This window comes from Galendromus occidentalis, unplaced genomic scaffold (assembly GCF_000255335.2).
Source record: "Galendromus occidentalis unplaced genomic scaffold, Mocc_1.1 scf7180000077080, whole genome shotgun sequence".
Classification (NCBI taxonomy): domain Eukaryota; kingdom Metazoa; phylum Arthropoda; class Arachnida; order Mesostigmata; family Phytoseiidae; genus Galendromus; species Galendromus occidentalis.
In genome coordinates this window covers 1-8,272 of record NW_003805068.1, presented here as the reverse complement: position 1 = coordinate 8,272, position 8,272 = coordinate 1, and the positions used below count along the sequence as shown (strand labels likewise).

The window sequence follows — 8,272 nt, the reverse complement described above, 5'->3', positions numbered from 1 at the left end:
CCGAAACTCCTCGGTACTTCGCTAGCAGCGAGAGAAACGGTCTAATAAGGAAAACAATGATAAATGAATGGCGTCTTTTAGTGACGGTGGCGTGGGAGACAAAACTCAAGAATTTCGACGCAGGCAATTAACTCCGTAATATGAAAGACGCTTCGTGGAGACGGCGGAAAAGGTTGAGCACATCGTGCGGTCGCTTTCCGGGGAACAGCTCCACATAATTTCTTACTCTGAGTCGGACGGGAAACTCCTCGCCTTGTTGTGAGACTTCGCAGAACCTTGTCGGTAGCAAGACGGTAAACTGCATGGTCAATCGGCGGTAAGTGAGAGACGGCTGCCCTCCATTGAGATTAATGATAATGATCCGCGAGCTTATGGTCGTGTTCTTTCCGAATATGTGGCTTGGATTTCTGTCGCTTCGCGTTATCCGTCGACCCTGCTGAACGAGATCTTTCGTTCTTGGGCTGTGCCCTCCGCCTCCGCTTTGCCCGAGGCTCTGTTCGCAACCTTTGCCGATCCGAGCGGATCGATTGCAATCATATCCAAGCATTGCTCGATTTGTCCACGGAAACAAGCACGGACCACTGACAAAGCACCGGGAAGACCTGATGACGTGCAATTCGAGCGCGGCTCCTGATAATGTTCAATCATGCGCGGTTTCGAATCTCGATCACGTGATCAGGTTGCTTGTCGCTCCCATCTTGGGGATACGACCCTCATGAATTTTGGGCTTGATCAGCTGAATAGTTGCGTCCTCCGGAGCGGCTCGCATCGGCCATTTCCCTACAATCTCCCTTTTCGAATGAATTCTGTTAGAGAAAATTCGGCACGAAACTCAACTTGGGTTCGCGACTGGGAAATCCCGGCTTTATCTCACTCGTTGACATGCGCACCGTCGATATTCCGGTGGTGATCAAAAGTCGATTCCCGCGGGTTGACCTGTCTGAAGGCGCAATGATACATTCGCGATTATGAGGTTTCACGGAGCGACTTCGACTCCGGGAACGTTTGATCCCTGATCTTCTGAACCGTGCTTCCTTGATTGCTTAGCTCTGCGGAATCCGTTGCTTCGCCGGAGTTTGAGCTCTGTCTTTTGATCTCATTCCTTCTTCGAAATCATCACCTGTGCTCGATCCGTGCAGGAGTCCGTGCTCGTCCTCATGACAGCACTGGCCATCATCATTACACTGATCGGAATCAGAGTTAGAAAGCTAGAGTAACGGAGTCATGCGATCACATGGATTCCGGTGGACTAAGAGAGACATTGAAGCCACGTAGGGAGTAGGGACCCGAATTCCCTGGGTTGCACGGCGTCTGAAACTGCGGTGATAGCGGTGCTATTTTGTGATCTTCACTTTCACGTGCTCTCTGCGATCTTACTCGCGACCCCGCAAAGGTCCAATCACCTCAAAGCCGAATCTCATTCGGAGACAGTGAACCGGAAGTGACTCTGATAAATCTTGTCCTGTAGGTGTCTCGTGAATTATAACGCATAGACATAGACATCCGCTACCGCGGATTCCCCAGTGGAGACGGCTCATTCGATCCACAGACGCGTAAAACTCTCCTGCGAGATCCATACATCGAGACGGAATCATTGCAAGTGGGCCGCTAGCGGAGCTGACTGAGTACCATACTCACTACATTTGAGATGGAAAGAAGCGAAACGACGTTATCAGCACGAAACGTGTACGACCTCCCCGCTCGTGAGAATTTCTCCACATTACTACCATATAGACGATTTGTCTGGCTCCTCCAGAGCGGGGAGTCCGGAGTTAATGCTCATGACCCGGAGCAAGACAGCGGATTATTCCAACCCCGCCCTCCACGAGCAATGCATTCCGGCTATGACTCGAAACTTGTAACTGGGTTAATTTATGCGGCTCCTCTAGAAAAGTCCCTGGCTTGCCATCCCATGGCACTCTCGGAGAGGCAAGTCGCGAGCCGATTGTCGACGGCCAGATCCCTGAATGGAGGCAAGGCGGACGGTATGCTCCACACGGATACGGCACGAGAAGGAGAGAATTCGTTGGCCCCTTGCCTCGTATCCGCTGTTTTTCATCAAGGCCATGCGGAGCCTTGTGGGTCACCGGAAACTCGTAATTCCCCTCTCCCCCGCCTCCGAGCATGACGTGACATACATGGCGTCTACCGAGCCTCATTTCCCTTCTCAGCCTCGAATATGCGTGCGCGCGCCCGGTAACTACGAGAAACGAAACCTTTGCAATCATCATCCGCCTTTGCCACCCACGGAGAGCATAAGCCCATCTCTCAGGAAGTGGAATCGCAGCCGACTCAGTTTTGTAGTAATATCGCATGAGCTCTCCGCAGGCCTCGAAATTTCGCCATTGTTTCAGTCGGTTGTTTTTATGAGGATCATTACCTTCCTACTCCCACCTGGGAACGCTCTCGGGATCGCAATCAGGGCCATCTTCTGGAGCTTGGGATGAGAATAGCACGCAAGACCTCGCACCATAATTCGGACCCTGACCGACATTGAGATTCAGGGTCACACCACTCTTCAGGGGGCGCCGAGCCGCCCCGATTCTGACAGCGAACCCGCGCGTCCACGCACTCGAAATCATTGTACATATATAATGATAACCCTCTACCCTTCTCCGAGAGAGTTTGCTCAACGTTTCGGAGATGAACTTGCGGGGAGTCCGGGAAGAGTTGCGAAGGGAGGCGATCGGTCGAACATAGTGAATAAGGTGTCTGTGATACATCGACCCTCCCTGAGCATCGAAAATGGAACTCCCAGATCTTGGGTGGGCTGTTTCCTCGAGTTTCGCGATCTTGAGGCATCCCTGAGTATTCTCCTACAGAGACGGAACAAATCCATGCACGCATGCTCTCAACTGAGCCTCTCTATACGCAGGAGCGCTTCCTTTCACGATTAAGCAGTTTTCCTTCTTGTACTGAGTACACGTCAGGTGAGGAATGTCTTCAAATCCGAGTCTGGACTCTGGACCCGAGTACTTTCGTGCTTATTGCCAGATCCCGCAGGTGTCTGTTTGAAGTAGAGTTGTTGGAAACATTTTCATTCGCGGGCGCATGTCGGCAGCAAGGTGTTGGATTCAATCCTGAGAAGAAGACATTCGGAGAATGAGCACCGCTTGCCCCTCACTTCCGGAGGAGTTTTGCGGGGAGCTTGTCGAGCTTTGCCACTCAACTCTTGGAAAGCCCTTTGTCGGCAGACCGTCAATATTTTGCGACTTGTTAATATTTCAACGGGGAACGTCTTCTCATAAAAGCGCTAATCCAAGGCTGAATCGGAAAGTTCGAATCGCTGCAGTCGAGCTGCTGGAGAAGTCTTCGAATTTCCTCCGCTCCGCATTCAAGTTTCCTTTGCGGGACGCTGCCGCCGAGGGAGCAGCCAAATGTCAGAGACAGGTAGACTCTAAGAAATCTGTACAGCTGGCTCATAACTAACTTCAGGACGGGACCGCGGATCCGCCACAGATCGAGTGGAGTCGAGGAACGTCAATCCTGGTTGGAAGAATCCCGAGGAAGGGAGGGGAGAGTGCTTGATACGCTTCCAACGCGGAAACGATACCAGACAGTCGGAATTGATTCAATCAAGTGCTCAAGCCAGGGATGTAATGTAAGAGTGCGGAACGGGTTGGATGCGCCCTCACGTTTGCGAGCCGCGAGTCGAGACTCCGCGAGTTGATCGTTGCGGATCTCGTCACGTTCTCGTATCACGTAGTGCGTTTCATTAGGCAAGGATAACTTGATGACTGGATCGTTTACCCGCGATGCTCGAAGCCGCGTACGAGTTTCAATGCTTCGTGGACGACACAGAACCGCTCCCGCGGCCTCATCCAGTGGACGACTCGACTCTCAGCGCACGATTTGTCGGGCTCGATCGGTCCCTGGTACCAAGCCCCTAATTTGGTTTCCCGTTCTTCCCTCCCTGAGTGTTAGGTCTTAGCGGAGCGAAATGAAAACGTCCGAGTGCTGTGGAGTGAATCAGCATACTCGATCTCTTTTATTGAAGCAGACCGCGATGTATTGCTTTTCCAGAAACGCCATTCCAATAGCTCGTATCTAGGGTACCTCTTAAGCGCGCGTGAACATGCCAGAACATTGAATAGGGCCTAACAACTCTCCCTCTCTTATCTCCAACGCGCCACTTAATTTATCCATTCTCCATATCGATTGGGTTCCCTTCTGACTCTAGCTGAACTACGTCTAGTGGCGTCAGTCGACACTTGCTCTTCTGAACGGTCTCGCAACCTCTCGACAGCTTCATCGCCAACTGTTTCACTCATCTCATCGATTACTACCTCGGAACTCGGCGTGCTATTACTAACTATCTGCGGCGATGCGCCTACTATGGCTGGCTGCTGCATACTGGACGTCTCGAGTTCCGATGCTGAGTTGTCTGCCGATAGAAACGAATCCTCAGAGACGAGCGACTCGTTACCATTCTGCTCGCAATCTGACGATATGTACCACGGAATTTCGTCTCCTTCGGTCGTCTTGCTCTTCTTGTAGTGTTCCCTTTGGAGGCGTATGCGTATTTGTTCTTTTTCTTAGCTGATTGAAATGTCTCTTCCATTCTCCGCGCTGTACCTTTACAACGCAGGTATTCCTTCCGAGGATTCTGATCACGTTCCTGTTGCCCATTTTGCAGATCCGCTGTAGTTCCTTGCGATGACTTCATCGCCCACGGCGAACTTGCCATTCGGGTACTGTGGGGTCACTCTGATCCTCGGGATTTCGGGCACTTCACTGATCACGTCCAATTTGGATCTGAGTTGGCGCCCGATCATGAGCTCTGCCGGACTGCGATTTGTCGCGGCGCTGCTGACCAGTCTTTGCCGGAACAGAAATCGCTGGATCATGCTATGGAGATTTTCTCCGCTCCCCTCGGCCTTTAACTTTTGGAGTGCTTTCTTTGTTGTCTGAACGTATCTTTCTATCTGACCATTCGAAGCTGGGTGGAATGGTGGGGAAGTTTTGTGAACGATTCCGTTTTCTTGACAGAAGGTCTCGAATGACAGCGATGTGAACGTTGGGTCGTTGTCCGGTACTATCACTTTTGGGAGTCCAAACCTGGCGAATACCTCGCGGAGCATCTTGAGCGTGTCTGCCGTTGTTTTCGTTTTGCTGCAGATATCTCTAACCATTTTGAGTTGGCATCAACGAGTAACAACAGGTACTGACCTTCTACTGGCCCCGCAAAGTCGAGATGTATTCGATCGAATGGGTGTTCCGCCGGTTCCCAGCTGTGGTACGACCTCGCAGGATTCTTCGCGTGCATCTGGCATATTTCACATATGCTGGCCTTCGTGTCGATATCTCTGTCGATGGTTTTCCACCATACGTGTCGTCTTGCAAGTTCTTTCATCTTTTTTGCTCCGAAATGTCCTTCGTGTAACTCCTTTAACACCTCGTTTTGACACGATTCAGGGATCACAACACGGTGTCCTCTGAAGAGTACGTCTCCACGAACCGTGAATTCGGAGACGTCGATGGTAGCGAACTTGTTAGAGCCGATTCTGTCCGAGTTCATTGCTGCTAGCAGCGAGACGATAAACTTGGATTTCTTGCTCTCTGCTGCTATTCTCTTTAGATTCAACGGTGTTTCATCTGCAATGTAATTGATTAACCACTCTTCGGCTTGGTCTTGGAGCGACGTCAACTCTTCGCTCTTCGTGGGAAGCCTTGATAATGCGTCAGCATTCCCATGCAGCGTTGTGTTTCTGTATTCGATGTCGTACTGAAACGCGGTAAGGAGCATGCTGTAATTTTGCATTCTTGTTGCACTGAGGGTGGGTAACGATTTTGATGGGGAAAATATCGAAACCAAGGGTTTGCTGTCAGTTAACAGTAAGAAGCGCCTGCCGAATAGATAGTAGAAGAACTTATCCATTCCGGCTTTGATACCGAGTGCTTCCTTCTCTAATTGCGTGTAGCGTCTCTCGGTGGGCGTCAGCGTTCTCGAATAGTACGCGATCGGCCTCTCTGTCTTGTCTTCGTATCGATGCGATAGAATCGCTGAGATTCCATACGGTGACGCATCGGTCGCGAGCACGAGTGGTCGTGCTGGATCGAACGCTACCAGTACTCGTGGCGAACTCAGTTCTGCCTTGAGCGCGATGAAAGCCTCGTTCATTCGCTGCGTCCAGATGAATTTTGCTTCGCGACCGCTTTTCAACGCATCGTATAGGGGATTCGCAATGTCTGCTAATTGCTTTGCGAACGGTGCGTAGAATTGAATCATTCCCAGGAATCCTTTCAATTCGGTAATCGAAGATGGTGCGGGAGCGTTTCTAATGGCATCTACTTTCTCAGCACATTTGTGAATCTCGCCGTGCTTGAGCGTAAACCCGCAGAAACGGATTTGCTCCTTGAAAAATTCGCACTTCTCTTTGTTGAGCCGTATGTCTTGTGAATCGAGCTTCCTTAGGACTTCTTCTAATCGTTGAAGGTGCTCGCCGTCTGTTGGTGCTGTTACTACGATATCATCGATGACGACTTCGACTCCGGGGATGCCTGCGAGTATTGCTTCGATGTATCTTTGCCAGACGGCGGCGGCACTGGACAATCCATTCGACATTCTCGTAAACTGGAATAACCCTCGATGGGTGTTGACCGTTAGAAATTTTTGATCCTGTTCTCTGACTGGCATGTGGAGAAATGCCGACGATATGTCAAGTTTAGAGAATTTGCGTCCCGTTCCGAGATTATCCAGCGCTTGCCGGATGCATTTCAAAGGATGATCTTCTAATTTCAAGAATCGATTGAGTCCAACCTTGAAATCGGCGCAAATTCGAACTTTCTTACCAGCTGCACGGGGAACGACCACTATTGGATGTGCCCAGTCGCTTACTTGAACGCGCTTGATTACGCCAGACTTCTCGAGATGCTCGAGTTCTTTGTCGACGAGCGCTAGCAAGGCGTGAGCGACCGGACGCGGTCGATGATAGACTGGTGTCGGGTTAGGTGCGCTGAAATGGAGTTTCATTTCGGTGCTCGGTATTTTGCCGATTCCGTCTTTCGTAAGGTTGGGGAATTTCTGTAGTAGCTCTTGAATCCGATTGTCGATGTTTTCAGTTTCGTTGTAGTTGCATGCCTCGTGAATCATCGGTTTGATCTGGAACGCTTTCATCCATATTCTTCCGAACAGGGTTGGGAAATCTGGTTGATTCACGAGATAGATACGCAGGTTCTGAATGTTCTCGTTGAACTCGACTTCGACTGATGCGAATGCTGTTGGAGTAATGATCTCCCCGGATGGAGATCTTAACCGGACGTCGTTTTCTTGTAGTTGATGATTCGGGAACTTCTTGACGAATTTGTAGTACGGCATTGTGGATAGAGCACAGCCTGTGTCCAGTTCCATATCAATTCGCTTTCCGTGGATACGTACTTGCATTATGATTGGGTCTCGATCCACAGCTGTAGTCATGAAGTTCGCCGGACACTCTTCGAGGAAGTTCTGCTGGAATCTTTTCTTCCTGCACGCCGATGCTAAGTGGCCCACTACTCCGCAGGTGTCGCATCGTGAGTTGATATGCGGGCACTTCGGAGCTAAGTGGTTGGGGTTGCCGCATCGGTAGCATTTTAATGAACTTGAAGCAGTTTGTCGAGGTGCTTGATTCCTTGCCGGAAATCGTCGTTTCTGTTGCATTCGGAGTGCGTTGACTTCGACGTCAGGGTTCGATGTGGGTTGAGTGGATGACGTTGCCTTTTGGGCTTTTCGTATTTCGTCGGCGCACGCGAACACTTCCGAGAACTTCGTTTTGTCCTTGCATTTGACCATTAAAGCTTGTTTCGTATGTCGATCGGTCAGCCCGGCGATAAACTGCTCTATAAGGCTTAGCTGTTTCTCTGTATCGGGCCAATTGCAGTCGATCGACATTTTCCGAAGACGGCTTTCAAAATCGAGTAATGGCTCACCGGACGTTTGGACGAGTTTCCGAAACGCGATCCGTGCTGCCCATTTATTGGCATCGGGTTGGGTGAAATCCTTCACCTTCGTAACGATCTCGTCGAACGTAAGGTCGTTCGGATCCTGTTCCGGTGAAATCCTGTCGAACAACTTCGTATATGTGTCGGCGCCCATGTACGCCAACACCGCGTACTTCTTCTCCTCATTCGTAGTCTTCTTATTCAGCATCAGGTGGTTATTTAATCGACTGACCCAGGCGGGCCATCGCTCAGTGGATGGATCGAACTCACGAAAATTCGCCGACTCCGTAGACATCTTCTGGATGAACTTCTCGCACGTGACGGGTGTATCGTAGTTTTGATGAATCAGGCG

At 50.5% G+C, this 8,272-nt stretch overlaps 1 pseudogene; it reads right to left on the bottom strand.

The window, feature by feature from the left end:
* Positions 1–4,610: 4,610 nt before the first annotated feature.
* Positions 4,611–8,264, bottom strand: LOC100905178 (uncharacterized protein K02A2.6-like; annotated as a pseudogene).
* Positions 8,265–8,272: the final 8 nt, after the last annotated feature.